This window comes from Pteropus medius, unplaced genomic scaffold (genome assembly GCF_902729225.1).
Source record: "Pteropus medius unplaced genomic scaffold, Ma_sr-lr_union100, whole genome shotgun sequence".
Lineage (NCBI taxonomy): Eukaryota > Metazoa > Chordata > Mammalia > Chiroptera > Pteropodidae > Pteropus > Pteropus medius.
This window is the reverse complement of record NW_024351730.1, coordinates 35,440,018-35,457,730: the sequence shown is the minus strand read 5'-3', so window position 1 is coordinate 35,457,730 and position 17,713 is coordinate 35,440,018. Positions and strand designations below refer to the sequence as shown.

The 17,713-nt window shown below is 30.5% G+C and overlaps 1 protein-coding gene across 2 annotated transcripts in view; it reads right to left on the bottom strand.

The window, feature by feature from the left end:
• Positions 1 to 17,713, bottom strand: part of CCSER1 (coiled-coil serine rich protein 1) — a 1,118,997-nt gene that overhangs the window by 685,429 nt on the left and 415,855 nt on the right. The gene's annotated exons all lie outside the window — the stretch shown is intronic.

Here is a 17,713-nt window from a genome sequence, read left to right as displayed (position 1 = left end):
CTCTGCTACACTATGAGTAGCCACACTACTGACTGACATCCAACCACCTACATAATACTTGAACTTGGTAGATATTCAATAAAATTATATTGAATAACAATTTAATAAAAAGATTTTAAAAATGAAAACACAAGTTCACTGAACATGGACATGAATTTGTCAAGATTCATTTTTAATATAATAATCTTGGCAAAGATCTATTTTGCCACAGCACTAAAATTCAATTAAAACATATCACTTTATGCCAAAAATGTAATTAATGTTTCAGCTTCAGCTTTGTAAATAGACATGCATAGGTCATCCAAAGGTATAAATCCACAGAATTATTTTATTGTTATTATAATTTTTACTTTAAAACATAGTAGTATAGAAAGGTACAAAAATATGGTGCTAATAAATTCTATCAATTTAACAAAATTGTTTTAACGCTTTTAGCAAAAAAAAAAAAAAAAATCCCTTTTCCATTTATGTTTAGTATGCTGTGTGAACACATTTCCAAGTTAAAATATAACTTATGATTGAAAACTTAAAACAGATACACTAATCACAAAATTATATCATTCCATTAAGTCCTATTTTCACTTGCTTGCCATCTAGCTGGTAATTCGTAATGAAATGAGAAATCATTGTGTTATTTCATTAGTAAATAATGAAGTACACAGACAACATTGTAACCATTTCACATTTCTATTATATTCATAACATTATTATTTTAAAATTAATTTTTTGATTCTTAAAAGTTAAATCTCAAAAATGAATGTCAAAGTAGTTCTGTGTATAAAATAAACCTTCTGTAGATGAAGTAGAGCTTTTTTTTTTCCCTTGTAGAGGACGGTGTTTATTTTTTAATTATTTTTGAACTGGAAAACTAATTCCTATATTTAAAATAGTAGTAGTACACAGGTAACATATTCTTAGGCATTAGCTTCGCTTTCAAACAACTAGAAAATAGCATTAAAAAAATGTGTATAAAGTTAGAAACACTCCACCTTGACATTTGGATGCATAAGTAACAATAATAACACATTATTATTTTCTCTTGGTCAAAAGCTATAATTAATTGCTAAACATCTGTTCACCAACAATGCATTGCTATAAGGAATAATATAACTGGCAATCTTATGTTTTAATTTTGACTTATGTATCTTCAAAATATTTTAAAATAAATATATTTTTCAAATTTGAATAATATAATTTAGTGATTCTCAAATGATTCTGAACATTCAAGTCATTGATATTTTAAAGGTTCCCCAGGTGACTTTTATGTGTAGCCAGAATACCCAGTATAGAAATATTTTGGCTTTGGAACTGAGCAAGTATGTGTTCTAATCCAGGTTTCACTGGGTACTTGATCAAAATTGTGAATCTGATTGGACTTCAATTTTCTCATCTATATAGTGAAGTTAATGTTATTTACTTCATTAGAAAATTGTAAAAATTAATTTTTTTTCAAAAATTGTATAGAAAATTGCCAAGTGTTTACCAAAACAAATTATTATTTTCTTTCCTCTAGGTTTCAAGTGCTAACACACTAATACATTAACAAAGTATTATATATGAAAAGAAATAAGATAGCTAGTTTATCTTCCCAGCAAAAAAGAGAAAATCAACCAAAGATGATTACCCAAATTTCCTCTCTTGTAAAGAACAAAAGCATGACAAGTTACTGCCAGGGGGACGTCAATTTCAGATTACAGAGTATGATATTGGTACCTGAGTATTCCTAAGAAGCAGTAGTAGTAATTAATAATAATAATAATAATAATAATAAAGAAATAAAACATAATTTAAGAGGCATCCTTGAATCCTGACAGTGGATTCTGAGTCAGATATAGTGATATCACTTTAACATAACGTAGCTTCAAGAGTACCTGGAGCAGCAGGTATAAGAGAGCAACATATTTAGTAAGACCACTGGCTTTTATTAAAACTCTTTTTCCTAAAAATAGGTTTTAATTGTTTATAATTAATTTTCTTTCTTAAATTACATATGCTATAGCTACATGAGAATGTAAATCATATTTAGTTCAAATATTATGTACTATATAAGATTTTTCCAACTGAATATATTAGAATGCATGTTAAACACTTTGGGAGGTGCTTTAATGTGCCTTAATATAGTAAACTAAAAAAACATGCATTTTTCTTTTTAGATTTAATATCAGAATTATACAGTCAGAAAACCTTCAAGATCATTTACTATAATGAGTAAAAAGGGTAAGCAGAAAATAAAAACAACTTATCCAAGATAACATAGTTGGTAAGTTGCAGAACACAAATGCTCTGACACCCAGTTTAGCTATTTTTTTCCCTTCATTTAGAAGAAACAAATCCGTTCTTACAGCTTATCAACAGTGACTTAGGAAGGACCTAAAATAAATCCTTTTTTTTTTCAAAGCGAATTGAAGTAAAGGTTACCTTTCTCAGTTTACTCAACAAGGCAATACATTTTCTGATACTTCCTGCATTGTGTTCAGTTAACGTTATTTTAAATACCGTATTACTTAGCTTACATTTTATAAAAAACAGAAACCATTTGTATAAAAGGTTCTCCTTTATAGCTAACATATATCATCTCATAATAAAGTCCATTTCATTCCCTTGTGCTTCAACCTTCTTTTCTTCTAGTTGAATATTCCCTACTAGTTTAATGTTTCCTCATAGAAAGCATTTCCGTTGTTATCTTCTATCTCATTCTTCTACTGCTTTTCTAGTAATATGCTCACAAATATATTTGCCAGTTCTTCCCCAGGAACTGCAGAAAAGCAACTGCACACTCTAGAAACACAGGACACACAAACACAAAGAAAATCTACAAAATTTTGTTCAAATTGGGATTCTTGTGATTAACAGAATAAAGGTATAATTGACTACTTTCATTACTGCCAACTATTATAAATTCTGAAGCAGCTTTAAAAAAATCACACAATTACTTAAAGAAACAAGAAAATAAATGATAAACAAACCTCATTATAAGAGATTTTCTAAGTTATAATTTGTTTAGAGTTGGGGGAAGGCACTAATACAGGAATGAAAGTACTTATCACTCTATTTAAATAATATGAATGATTTTAAGAGATACAATTTATCAGAATTTAGAAACTAAATGTTCTTCCTTTATTTTAATCACCAAGAGAAACATTGTATTTATTCCAAGAAAGTAGCAACAATAATATCCCTATCTTATTGAGTACTAGCTAAGGGTCAAGTATTTTATAGACATTCATATTATTTACTCATCTGAAAACTTCAAGGCAATTATTAATATACTATTTTGCATATTAAAGATTAAAGGCACTCAAATTGCAAAATAAGTTAAAAGTCTATATTGTGTAAGAAGTGATATTGGATGGCAGCCCATTTGCACAGTATAACTCGTTATATCCACCATTTCTACTCTGGCTCAAACTTTAGTGACTTTGCTTTAAAATTCTTTAAAATCTGTTTTAGAAAGAGATTAGAAATTATAAAACATTTCTTTCATCTAAATTTTATAAATTTACATAAAAATGTTAGTTAATCTTGCCCTTATTTTCCTATTTCATTAGGTCCAACACAATTGGTATATATGATTTTATGCCTTATATATAGCCTGTATGACTTATATGACTATATGTTTATTGGATAAGGCATAACTTGAAGAATATCATATATGAATTTGATAGGTTATTATGGCACATTTTTCCTTAATATCCTCAGAAGTTTTAAAATTACTCCTTTAAGACTGAAACTATGATCTTTTGAAATGATCATTTTAATATGTCTAACTAAAAAACATTTGGATTCGAGCATCCTCAGTACTTTTCCTCCAACTATTTATTACAAAAAATGTAAAACGTAAATAAAAGCTTAAAGAATTATATGGTGAATACATATATATTTATCCCTACTTCTACAATTAAAGTTCTGTTATATTTGCTGCATCATATATAAATACATATGTATATGTATATATTCATCTATCTATCCCTCTATCTATCCATCAATCCATCTTTTTTCTCAAGCATTTCAAAGTAAAATCTAGATATCAGTACACAGTATTAAACACTTCAGAATGCATATCATTACCTAGAGTTCAACATCTATTTACAATTTTTTTTTTAGGTATAATTTACATAGTGAAATGTATATATCTTAAGTGTTCCAACAAAATACTTTTTAACTTTTCATTAAAAGTCAGGACAGCAGGGTACTTAGTTAACCTTATCTATTGGCCTTATAGATACATTTAGAAAGGCAATTTTTTAAAAGTTCTAATATTATGTGAAATGACAAGAAGATGTAATGACTACAGAAAGAAGGCTAGTTAGGTAATAAAATTCATTATACAATGTTGATTAAAAATATAGATAATTATATGAATCATACAGTTAAAATAATAAAAGTTATAATAATGTTAATAATAAGAACAACAGCTTTTTCAGCCCACAATAAAGAATTTGGAAGTACAGTAGTGCTAGTAGTGGTGGTAGTGCTGGAGGTGAAAATAATACTGGAACAAAAATCACAACTTATTTTAAATGATTAATGTTTTCTTTGTATGTATTATCTATATAATTTTAATTTTTCTGAAGTTGGTACAATTTTTATCCACAGGGAGAAAGAAAAGTTACTTGCTGCGGATTACTTACTTTTTAAGTAGTAGCACTGAGATTCATATTTGGAAAGTCCCAACCAGAATTGGAACTTTTAACTGGGCACAAGGGCTGGTATGCCATTTGCCTAATTATTCGTTAGCTTCTTCAGTGGGCTGTGTTAACAAGGTGGCAGTATTAAGAGAATGATCTCCCAGAAATTCTTTATCCTTGGATCAGTTTAGAAACCTGCTATGACTCAACCAGTCCTACCATAACATTGTCACCTGAAGACTTGAAAAAAGCCTATCATAGCTTTCATTATTTTGAAAGTCAAATTCACAATAGAAGGATTGTACATACCACCTTTGTTATATTTCTCAATCTATATTCAGAGGCAAGAACATAAAACAAATATCATATATGTGTATATATAATACATACACTGAGAACTCTTTAATATATCTATTGGGGCTCAAATTACTTATTGTCTGTAATTACAGACAGCACTACATATTCTAAAATTTTTAATTCACGAAGTGCTGTGAAGGATCAGACTCAATACTCTCAGGCTATATTATATGCCTTATAAAGAAAATTTCTACTATCAGTATATTTAAATGTTTATTGGCTCTTTAAATGCACAGTTTTAATCTGAGTTGCCATATCTTTTTTTCAGTTATTCCTAGAGGGGAGTTACAGAGAATTATTTGCATAATTATGGTTGACAGTAGGAATAACCAGCTGCTAATTCAACAATATTACTCTGAATTTCAGAAAGAGAAACACTAATACCTTGACAGTAATCTACGCTCTAGTCAACTGATGGTTTATGCAAATTCAGGTAGGCAAACCAGCTACTTAACTGTTCACAATCCAGTGACTTAAATAGTTGTAAATTCTGTAAACAATTGTTTTGTTTTGCTGGGCTTATATAAATAAATAGTATAGTTGCAGGATACAAGACATTTATCTACTGGCATTTCTTTCATTGCTGAAGTATTTTCCTAGAGTCTTTTATTTTAAAATAATTTGCCTAAATAATGCAAAAATAGATATTGGCTGTAATAAACAACAATATAATGGAATTTGGACAGTAAAAGCAGAAACGCAATTAGACCTTTTGTTACATTTGAAAAAATATATAATTGTGTTTCCATTGTATTTTATATAAATGTTAATCCAGGACAATGAAGCTATTCTCCCAATAAGGACAGAAGACATGAATAGATTATAAATAATTTTAGTTCTTTTTATCTGGTTGTAGTGGACTGGAACAGAACTCAGTATTTTTTTTTTTTTCTTGAAAGGGCCAAATACCGAATATGCTAGGCTTTGCGAGCCATACAGTCTGACACGACTATCCATTTCTGCCCCAAGTCTGCCTTTGTAGCAGGAAACAGCCATAGACGATATGTAACCAAATAGTTGTGTCTGTGCTCCAGTAAAACTTCATTTATAACAGCAGGTAGCAGGATATATTTGGCACACAGGTTGTAGTTCTCTAACTCCTGGATTAGACAGCTGCTTCTACTAAGAAAAACTAGAAAACTCTAACCAAAAACCAAATCTGTTTGGAGACCGCACAAGGCTACTTCTGTAGCCTTGACAAGTCAAAGGCCTCAACACTCAAGATTCCAGAAAAAAACAGAAGCCAGAGAAATAAATGTGTCATTTGGTGCCAGTTTTTTCCTTAAAGTCTGTGGCAATTTAATATATAGCTGTTTTCTGCCAAGGGTTTCCTGGCACACAGCTCCTAAAACCCTTGGAACACCCCCCCACCCAAGTAATAAGTGTTTTTGTATTCTAATGAGATAGCTGGTATTTGGAGGCTCCTGGATAACCTCAGGATGAGGGCTGGTTGCAGTGGAGCCAACAATGTGATTAGAGGCTAGAAACTGACTTAATAACCAATGGCCGTTGACTTAATAAATCATGCCTACTTAATGAAGCCCATATAAAAATCCTAGCTAAAGGTATCTGGAGAGCTTGTAGGTCAGTGAACAACACATGGAGGTGCTGGCACACCTGGAGAGGTCATAAAAATGCCATGCCTCTTCCTCTATACCTTGCTCTATACATCTCTTCCATCTGGCTGTTCCTGAGTTGTATCCTTTTACAATAAACCAGTAATATAGTAAATAAACTGTTTTGCTAAATTCTTTGAGCCATTCTAACTAATTATCAAACAAAAAAATGAAGTTTTGGAAAACTGATCTACAGTCAGTTCTTAGAAACATAGGCAACAACCTGTGCTTGAGATTAATGTTTGAAATGGGTGCCTCTTGTGGGACTGAGCTCTTAAACTGTTAGATCTGTTAGATCTTAAACTGTTAAACTGTTGGCTCCAGATAGATTGTGTCCGAATTGAATTGAATTGAATTGAATTGAATTGAATTGAATTGAATTGAATTGAATTGAATTGAATAACACTCAGTTGATGTCTGCAGAGAATTGGAGCATTGGTTGGTCTGGGGAAACCTCTATACATTTTGGTGTCAGAAGTGTTGAATTTGGTAATAGTAGAGATTAGAGGAAGAAGTAGAATTCATCTATTTAGAGTCACTTGCCAATTTGAAAGTAAAGTCTGAAACACTGAATAGAAAGCAGAGGCTGAGAATAAAAGGTCTTAAGCAGAGTTATTAGCAGCAAGACTGGCTCAAGATGACAACACTGGAATTCAGATCTCCCAAGGAGGAGAGGTCGTGGGGGAATTTCTGGCTTTCCTTCCTCTGGTAACCCCAGTAGGTTCCCAGTCACTCACTCACGTTCATCTTCGAATCACTCCACTCCCTGATTGGATTGAGATGAATTGCTTAGATCTCAAAAAATAAAAAAATTAAATAAATAAATAAATAAACAAAAATAAAAATAAAAAGTAAATCCTTTCTGTAGAAAGTTAATAAAATCCAGATCCTCAAATTAACCCCATCATTTCATTAAACATTAACAGGTCTACCAAGAGAAAGAATCGAATAAGTAAGTAACAAGAACAAAGCCAGATAATATAAATAAACCCAAAGGAGAGCCAGGTATTGACTTTATAATGCATGGACTTTAACATAATTATAATTAATATGTTTAAGAAAATACATGGCAAGATGGAAAATTTCAGCAGAGAATTAAAGTATGATACAAAATCAAATGGACTGATACAGTAATTAACACTTAATGTTGAAAAATAAAATTAAAAAAACTTAATGTCATTAGATGGAGTTAACAGTGAATTCAATAGAGCTGAAAAGATTAGTAAAGTGAAATATGATGAAAATATTAGGATGAAACAGAATAAACAGTGTAAATACAGATAAAAAGAATAAGAGACATATGGTATATGGTGAAGCATTGACATATATGTAATTGGAATCCTGGATGTAAAAACGAGGACATGGGCAGAAACTATATGTGAAGAGATACTGGATCTAGCCATGGATTTCAAACACAAGAATAACAAACAGAAAAACAGACAAAAAAAGCAAAAAAAAAAAACAAAAACAAAAACAAAAAACACGTAAAAGCAAAAAAAAAAACACGTAAAAACAAACAGACAAAAAAGAAAAACAAAAACACGTAAAAACAGACAAAAACAAAACCAAAAACAAGTAAAAAAAAATTTCTAAAAGCCAAAGAAAAAGAAAGGTTAAAAGCAGCCAGAGAAAAGATGCATTAGTTTCCAAAAGGCAATAATCAAAATAGTATGAGAATAAAAGCCAGAAAATAAAAGTGCTAAAAATAAAAAATAAAATACTGCAATCATAGAACACTCTATTCATTTAAAACATGCTTTAAAATACATTGAAATAGGCAGTATAGGTGAAAAAACAATTAGAGAGAGACAGAGACAGAAGAAATTTATCGCCAGCATACCCATGCTAGAACAATGTTCCTCAGGAATTAGGACGGTGATCTTAGATAGAAGCACAGAGATATAGGAAATGTATAAAGTTCAAAGAAAATAGTAAATATCTAGGTAAATCTTTTTTTTTTTTTTAATTCACTATGCTGTACTTTACATCTCCATGACTATTTCGTAACTACCAATTTGTACTTTTTAATCCCTTTGCCTTTTTTACCCATCCCCACCCCTGAACCCTACATCTGGCAACCTCCATTGGATCCGTGTATCTAAAAGTCTGTTTCTGTTTCGTTTGTTGATATTTGTCTTTGTCTGACTTATTTCACTTATCATAGTACGGGTAAATTTTAATGGATATTGAAGACGTGATAATGTATTATGGATATATATCTTCAGAATTAAAATGTATGACTAAATATACAAGTGAAAGATAAATGGAATTAAAGTACTAAAAGTGTTTCTAAGGTTCAAACATTACACATGGAAAATTATATAAGCATTCACTTAAATTAAATTTTCGCAAGGTCAAAGGTATATAGTAATTTTTAGCACAACTACTAAAAGAATAGTTTTAAAGAGTTTTATATATCTATGTAACTAATAAAAGAAGAAATAAAATAATTAAAAAACTAATTAATCCAAAGGAATACAAAAGGGAACCTAAACAAGTGGGACAAATAAAAATAAATAAATATTAAGATCATACGTTTCAGTTAAAATATTTTAGTAGTTAGTTAAAGGCAAACAAAATATAGGTTCCAATTACAAGATAAGGCTTTTTAAATCTAGAGTTTAAAAAAAAATGCCAACTACATTCTATTTACTAGGGATACATGTAAAATATAAGAATACGGAAATATTAAAAATAAAAGAATGAAAGATACAAACCTGGCAAATATTAACCAATAGAAACTAGTAGAGCTATACTAATATTATACTAAGTAAACAGTACAGGATTAATAAAGATGACAATAAATATAGTAATTATAATATGTGTTAAAATAATACGAAAGGGTCAATGTATTCAACAATACAGTTTCAAAATATATAAAATGAAAACTGACAGAATGAAAAGGAGAAATCAAAAAATTCATATCCATAATTGAAGGTTTTAACACACCTTCTTCAGAAACTTATAATATATTCAGAGGAAAACAACCTGTCAGGGACATAAAGATCTTTTACTGGGGAGCTTTTAGAAATCTAGTTTGTTGAACAATAACAAATTTAAGAACCATTAAAATTAATTTTTTGAATATTAACATGTCAAACAACCAAGTATTTTTTTCTCTTGTTAGGGAGATAAATGAAGTAAAGAACTGCTGAAAACAATTGAGGATAATAGGAATAAAATAAATTAAAACAAGCTTTTCTAGACTTGCGGAGGCAGGATGTTAATAAAAGAAAAAGGCTAAGTATATTATACCTACACATAATCTCTTAGAATAGCTTGCCATGTGTATTCTGAGTATGTTTAAAGCTGTTAGATAATATAAAATTAATAATGCCTCTGTTTAGACCAAGTGTTTAATCCCATCTTTCCATTTGTCTTCTAAATTCTGAATAACTACCCACATACACGTTTATTCAAGTTATATTTTGGCAACTCTCTAAGTTTATTAAAGGATATTCTTCATACTGCCTAATCTAGGACCCATGAAAACTCTAAATTGAAAATTATAAACAGCATACATCATCAGGACCAATCTGAGAACACAGTGTATTTTCATAGAAAGACCTAAATTAGACCAGATCAGATCAGAATTTTCTAGATCTAATCATATTCATCTTCAGAGTTTCACAAATGCACTCCAAATACTAGAAAAAGTGTCTCTATAGGATGGACAAGAAAAACAAAGGTTAAAAAATTGAATGTTTTGTTTTAATGTGAAAGAAAAGAGAATAAAAATTTTCCAAGTTCTCTTTTACCAACCAGCAAAAAGCTATCATAAGTGCCATGAAAACACTAGACTATTATTGTCCTGCCATAAAGCACACAGCAAATGTGCTATAAAATTTTGTTCATAAAATGCATCTTTCACCTCATCTAACCAGTTCTTTAGTTAAAGAGCAGCTGATATGAGGATCCTATTATAAAACTTTATTATGATTAACTATCCATAACTAAGATAAACAGAGAATCATTGTGATGTTTATTGAACCTATTAATCTGGACACAAGAAACTGAAAACTAAAATTCACAATTACACTGTCACAAATCACCAGGCAAGAGATCAAACACACTTTTTTTTTCTATAGTGATATTAATACCATCTATATGCACAGAACAGAGTATATAAAATCGAACACTTATTTTTAAATAGAAACGATTGCAGGATACTCCAGATTTAGATATCCAAACTTACTCTTAATGAGATTTCATTATAAATTACTGTACTGCTTCCTTTATCTACTAAATTCAATTGTAATTTCTGAAAGCAGGACTCAATCTCACTTTTACTTATCTTCCTCCTCTCCACCCCTACTCATCCAGTGAAAATCTGTGGTCTGGCCAGCCCAGCATCCCTTCCAAATCTCTTTCTGGCAAGAGCACCATACTGAATTGTATACCTTCTGGCTTTGTGTGGCAATAGATTCTCAAAGAAGTTTAAGTTGGATATGAGTCCTTCACTTTCAAACAGAGATGTGACTAATTTATCTCAAGGAACTGAGACATGATTAGGCATATAATAAAGGCTAAATAACTAGCTTTAAAATAAATAAATAAACAAATGGATAACTTTGTCTAAAAAACTAGCTTCGATTAAAAAATGTAAGCAGTTCTTAAAAACTCACAATGCTATGCAAATGTATAGCAATTTAGTTTTAGAAATGCAGCAACGCATATTTAGAAACAAGCAATGAATATTTAGAATGTAAAATACAGATGTTAATTGAAAATATGTCTAATATTTAAATATTCAAAAATATGTTTAATATATAAGAAAACCCTAAAATCATAAAAAACATAAGAATCAGAATGTGGCATATAAAATGAGATATCAAAATAATATATGAATTCAAAAATTTCAAGTAAACTCAAGTAACAAGAATCCCTTTTAATAATATAGCTTATGGAAAATTATAAAACATGTTATTCCACTGGATAAACTATTCTTAATGTTAGCTATGGGAAAATAACTAAATATTGTTAAAAAAAAAGGTATTCAAATGAATTAACATAACCTGACATTAATTTTATACCATAACAAACAAAAGTTGAGAGATCTCACAATCACCCATGATACAAACTGACTAGTGTTTGAAGAATTACATATTTTCAAATAAATATACAATTGTATCACTCTATACATTTTAAAATAAGAAAAAAAAATTTTGTGGAAAGTAGAGCATCAACATGCCTCAAGTTATAATGAAATACAAAATAGGTACTGTGGTGGCCAAATTTACTGGGAACTCCTAAAAATTAAGTAAAAAATAAAGAATTTCAAAAATTTATTCAGGTTTATGAATTGATATCTTGTGCTGAAATATTAATATAAATAATTGACTCTGACATGGGTGTCTATCATAATTTTAATTCTTTGTTTTTTCAACACTATGCTTCATTAAAATGCTTTACTGGCTAGAGATGTGCAAAGGAAAGGTCAGCTATCTCTCTGTACTTCCCTATTTCTTCTTAGGTAATATATAATACCAGTTTGATGTGTAGCCTTCTTCATGTGCCCATGCTTTTTTAAACATATAAAACATAGAAAAATATGTACAAACATATAAGATACACTTTTGATAAAAAAATTATTCTGTATTTATGACTATGCAACTTGCTTTTAAGAGTAAATATTATTATTAAAAATAAAAACAAGCACACAAAAAATCTGCGGTTCTGATAATTGAAAATTCAAAACAAGATTTTTTTTAAGAAGTATGTACTTGTATTCTGAAAGAAATTTGTTTATAAGAACAAGTAGGCTGTCTTGTAAGAAATAAATGGCAGATGAAAGACTTGTTATTTATGTATGCAAACAGATGACTAATTTTCTATTTCAAAGTAGCAGCTCATATTTTCAGCAGAAAAAGTATTGTTGAATGTGATAGATGTACCCTTTCAGTATTTTTTTTAATGATAGTACTTACTGAATCTTAAGAATAATGGGAAAAGATACATAACATGCACACACACACACACACACACACACAGATATAGACTAGAGAGAGTAGAAGGAACACATTATGTCATTATCTATTGAGATAATGACAGAAGTGCAGTCTATTATAATAAAATTAATTTACATTGTTTTATGGATTACTTTACAATCACATTAAAACACTCTTATAAAGGATAACATAAAACTGGAAACTCTATGTGTAAGCAGCATTATTTTACTGCATGCTTAGTTACCCCAAAATATGAATATAATATTTCTAAACATATTTAATATATTGATTTATTTACTTGAGAATTAAATTTACTTATAAATGTATAATTTTAATTAATTTGTAAATTATCTCTAAAGAAAGAAAATTTTGCCCACAAACTTTGAAAAGAACTGTGAAAGTAATGAAATTTTACTCAATAAATGTAAACAAACTAGCATGCAACATTTTAATGGATACTAGCCACAGACTTGAGACTCCTAGGTCAGAGACACAAGGACTTTATTACTCAGGATACAGCAGACAGCATGAGCTTGACGTTTTCTTCAGCATCCTTGTCCACCCAAACCTCCAATTTTCCCTGCAAGCTCTGTGGAACAACCCAGGTAGATGTGGCATACACACAGTGTCACAGCTATAGAACTCCAAACTTAGGAAATTACGATTTTTAAAAAAGTGATGCTAGCAAACTGCCCAAACTTTGTCCTAGAGTAAGGAGACATTATCATTACCACTCTGGTCAGAAAGTAAATTTGCCCTCCACCTAGAGAGAGATACTATGTATCTTCCAAGCTGGATCAGCAGGAGTTTGTCACTGAGTGTAACGCCTTTAGGTCAATTAGTATAATGGCTTCTATGGGTGTTGGTTCTCTTACTGGTTTACATGTTTAAAATAATTATATAAAATTAAAGATTTTAAAATCTGATCTATGTACATTTACATGTCAATTTACTTTTTTCGTTATTCTTATTAAGGTTGAGGGATTTCATTTTTCTTTCTTTTTTATTGAGAGCATTAAATCTTAAAAAAATAATATTTGGAAATAAATGAATCTGGTTTCCTTATCTTATAAAATCCAGAAATCAGGATTCAATTTTATAAGAATTGACATATAGGCTATAACAACTTATACCATTGCTCAGTTACAATTTTAAAAATACACTTAAGACACTTATTTTTTAACAATAAAATTGTCTTCCTTCTCTGCAATATCCTCTAGCTGAGAATACATGCACTGATCTTAATAACAACTAAAGTAAAGTGAAGGGATGTGAATGATTAATTGCATGTAAGAGGCAGTTAGAACATCAAGGAAGGCTTATTAAAGAGGTAAATTTTAAGGTTAAGAATTTGCACAGACCAAGGAGGAGGAGAAAGGCATGCTAAGCCTTAGGGAATAAAATGTGCAAGAGTTCGCAGTAAGAAATCAGCTTGGCATACCTAGAGACTAATGAAAAGGGCACACTGACCAGAGCAAAGCAGAGACATTAACTGGGAAAGGCCAGATCTCTACATTATGAAGAGCTGAAAATAAAGAATGATGAGTTGGACTTTATCTTCTATGAAATAAGAGGTTGCTGGAATTTTTTGAAAAAAAAAAATAGCATGATGAAGTAAATAAAACAGGATGAGAAGAGAGAAGAGAGAAAAATAATAGTTATTCTCTCTTTTTTTATTATTATGCAGTACTTAGTCTTCTCACATATGATATCTCTCTCTCTCACTCTCTCTCTCTCTCCCCACACCCACTCCATTTCCCTCCTAGGTAGTATTTATCAATTTTATCACATATTATTATTATTTAATTCTTTATTCTACAGATGTAGGAATAAATTTGGAGACATTAAATAACTTCCCCAAAGGCAACTAGCATGCAGATATCAGAAGTAAGATTCTATCCAAAGTCCGTGTGACTTAATAGCTTCTCCTCTTAAACAATTTATAATACTGCTTCCAAGTTATGAGACTACTGTTATAGTTCATATATTTAAAGCAATGGACATTTGAACTAAAGAACTGGATATAGAAATGGCATGTAAATGATAAGCTAAAAAAAAGAATTTTAGAGAAAGAATAGGATGTAGCGACACACTGGCTGAAAAGAAAGCTGTGTCTAAGTGGGGTCCAGTTTTAAGCTTTGATATTTAGAATAATGATGGCGGAAATTACATGTAGATATTTGGGGAAAAGGGATATTAATACTAAGAAACATCAATCATGAACATGCTGAGTGTGAAGTGGGGGTGACTTATTTAAAAAGAGAAATCAGCAGATGAAGAGACTGAACCAGAGATACGATACTTTCTTTCATTCACCAATTATCTCCTCTTTTTTAAATTTCAAAATCAGGGTTTTTAGAAATGTCTTGTTTCTATTTGTAACTTCCTTTTCTCACCATAATTTCTATCCAGAATCTTTAGAAGTCTAAAATTCAACCTATTCTGTCATTGTCTTAACATGGTTTTTAAAATCAAAGACTTTGTTTTTAATCTAATCAAACTCTTTATTCTATTTCTGCAGAAAATATGACTGTGACAATCCATTTTTGTTTAATATTCTCCCCTTTTGCCCACACTTTTGGCCTTTTATTTTCACTAAATCTGCATCTTTTTTTTTGGAGTGGCAGTATAATTTAGTGGTTAAGAATATGAGTCTGAAGCTTTTGGCTATTTAAAATCCTAGCTTCAAAATACCTAACAATTCTGACTCTGAATTTCCTTACCTATGAAATAGGGATAATAATTAGAAAACTATTATTATAGGGATGTTAGAAAGATTAAATGAGATAATATTTGTAAATGACTTATAACAATGCCAGCACACTGTAAACACTATATAAATACCAATTAATTTTTTTTATAACTTTGTTCTTTTGCATTCCTTACGTTTGTTCTTTTCATCAGATCTACTTTCTTTCTACTCTTTTTTCTTAACTTTTCTTAATCTTGCCCACTTCACAAATCACAGAGTGATGGTGAATCACATGAACACTGAAGTATACCTAAGCGAATCAATTCACAAACGTGTAACTTTAGGCATGGCCTTTTATCCTAGCCTCTTCTGCATTGATGATTTATTCATAAGTCATATGAATGATCCACTTGAATAAGCCATCACTACCTCAAATCCAACATAAATTAAATCAAGCTCATGATTTTGTCTCCAGAACTACAATTTTGAACTTCCTCCATTGCTATATTTTCTCCTCAATCCCTATACAAAATTAGTCATTAATCTCTTTATTTTAATTTTGATACAACATTCATTTCCCTCTCTTTTCCTAGATAACTATTGATACTGCTCCATTCCACAATCTTATTACCTCAAACCTGGATCAGTTTCAGCTAGTCTTCATTCCCCCCAACAATCTTTACTCCAATAAATCCAGCATATAAATCCAGATTAATTTCTGAGCAGGACTGTTACTTTCATAACATGCTTTTGTAAAAAAAAAAAGCATAAAGTTAACTTAACCTTTGGCCATTTTAACAGTGAAACCCTTCAGAGTGCATTAGCCCTTTCTTCCTACCAGTAGAAAGCTGTCAAGCCATCTTGCCACATGCGCAGACATGTAAAAAAAAGCAGCTAGCTTCTGCTTTTTGATCAATATTGTAAGATCATGTCACTTTCTTGATGCACCAGTACAACAGAAAGCTCTCAGGTTCCCTATATACAATTGCTTTTGGCTTGGTTCCTTCTATTTGGGATGCTGGCTGGTGTATTAGTTTTCTAGATCTGCTATAATGAAATATCACAGACCAGGGGCTTTAAATAACAGAATTTATTTTCTCATAGTTCTGGGGACCAGAAGTCCAACATTAGGTGTTGGGAAATTGGTTTCCCCTGAGGCCTCTCTCCTTGGCTTGCACATGACCATCTTCTCTCCATGTCTTCATATGTCTTCTCTCTGAGTCTGTGTCCAAATTTCTCTGTGTCTCTCAGTATAAGGACACCGGCCATGTTGGATTCGGGCCCCATCCTTATAACCTTAATTACTCCCATAAAGGCCCTATCTACAACTACAGTCACATTAGGGGTTAGGACTTCAATAGATGAAATTTGGTGAATCTATTTATTGTACTATGTCCTCTACCCGTAGAGACATCAGGTTTTAAGCTTGACTTTATTTCCTGAATATGAGAAACATATATATATCTTGAGGGCAAGTCCTGTCTTCCCTCTTTCCTTCTATCCTTCTTTGCTCTTTTCATTCTTTCTTTTTGTAGCCTCAGAGACTGTTATTCAATGAATATTTATGAAGAAAAAAAAAAGACTATAAGCCTATGTATATACTGAATAGTATAAGCTATAGTAAGGAGCCTATAGAATAAAATGCCACATAAAAATCTAATATTGAATCTAAAAAATAAATACAAATCTCAGTCAATAAAAAAAGGAAATATTTTTTTAAAATGTAGGCACAGTTAAAATATCACATAAAATATCTTATTTTAAAAGTGTTTAACTGTGCCTGTCTCCATTTAGATTCTTAATTATGCATCTTCATTTCCTTTTACCAAAATTACACCTATCACAAGCCAAATAATGGTGGTTATTTTTGTACAATTTTTTTTCCAACCAGATTTCTTACTATCTTGGACTTCCTTTATTTCCTACTCTCTTAGGACAAATGACATCAGTCCATTTGAACTTATCTTAACCAAGTGTAAAAATAAACTATCACTGGATTTTCCTTGTTATTTTCTTATGCCCCATCCTACAATCAATGTTACTTTTAAAGAAATATTTATATACAATTTGGAATATCAATACTAATTTTAAATTGTCAAAAATGGATCTCAGTCTTCACAGCGATTTATCATTACTGAAATTTCACTCTCATTTCATTCATACATACCTTACAAATACACAACATACTTTGGGGAAAAAAAGCTATGTTAGTTTATGTTTCAGTGTTTTATGTTTTAATTTTCAGGGTAGAGTATAAAGAGCATTTCTAAATAGTCTGAAACAGTAACAGCTGCTAAATTGACCAATATCTCTTGATGTCTACAAGGCCCTATTAAAAATGATCAACATGGTCACATGCATCTATCCAAGGGGGAAAAAAAGTACAGAATTAACAATGTTATTACTCCTTAAATACAAACAGGAGTAGAGTTACCACTTTAATTCATATCTGACTCAGTAATTATACAGAAA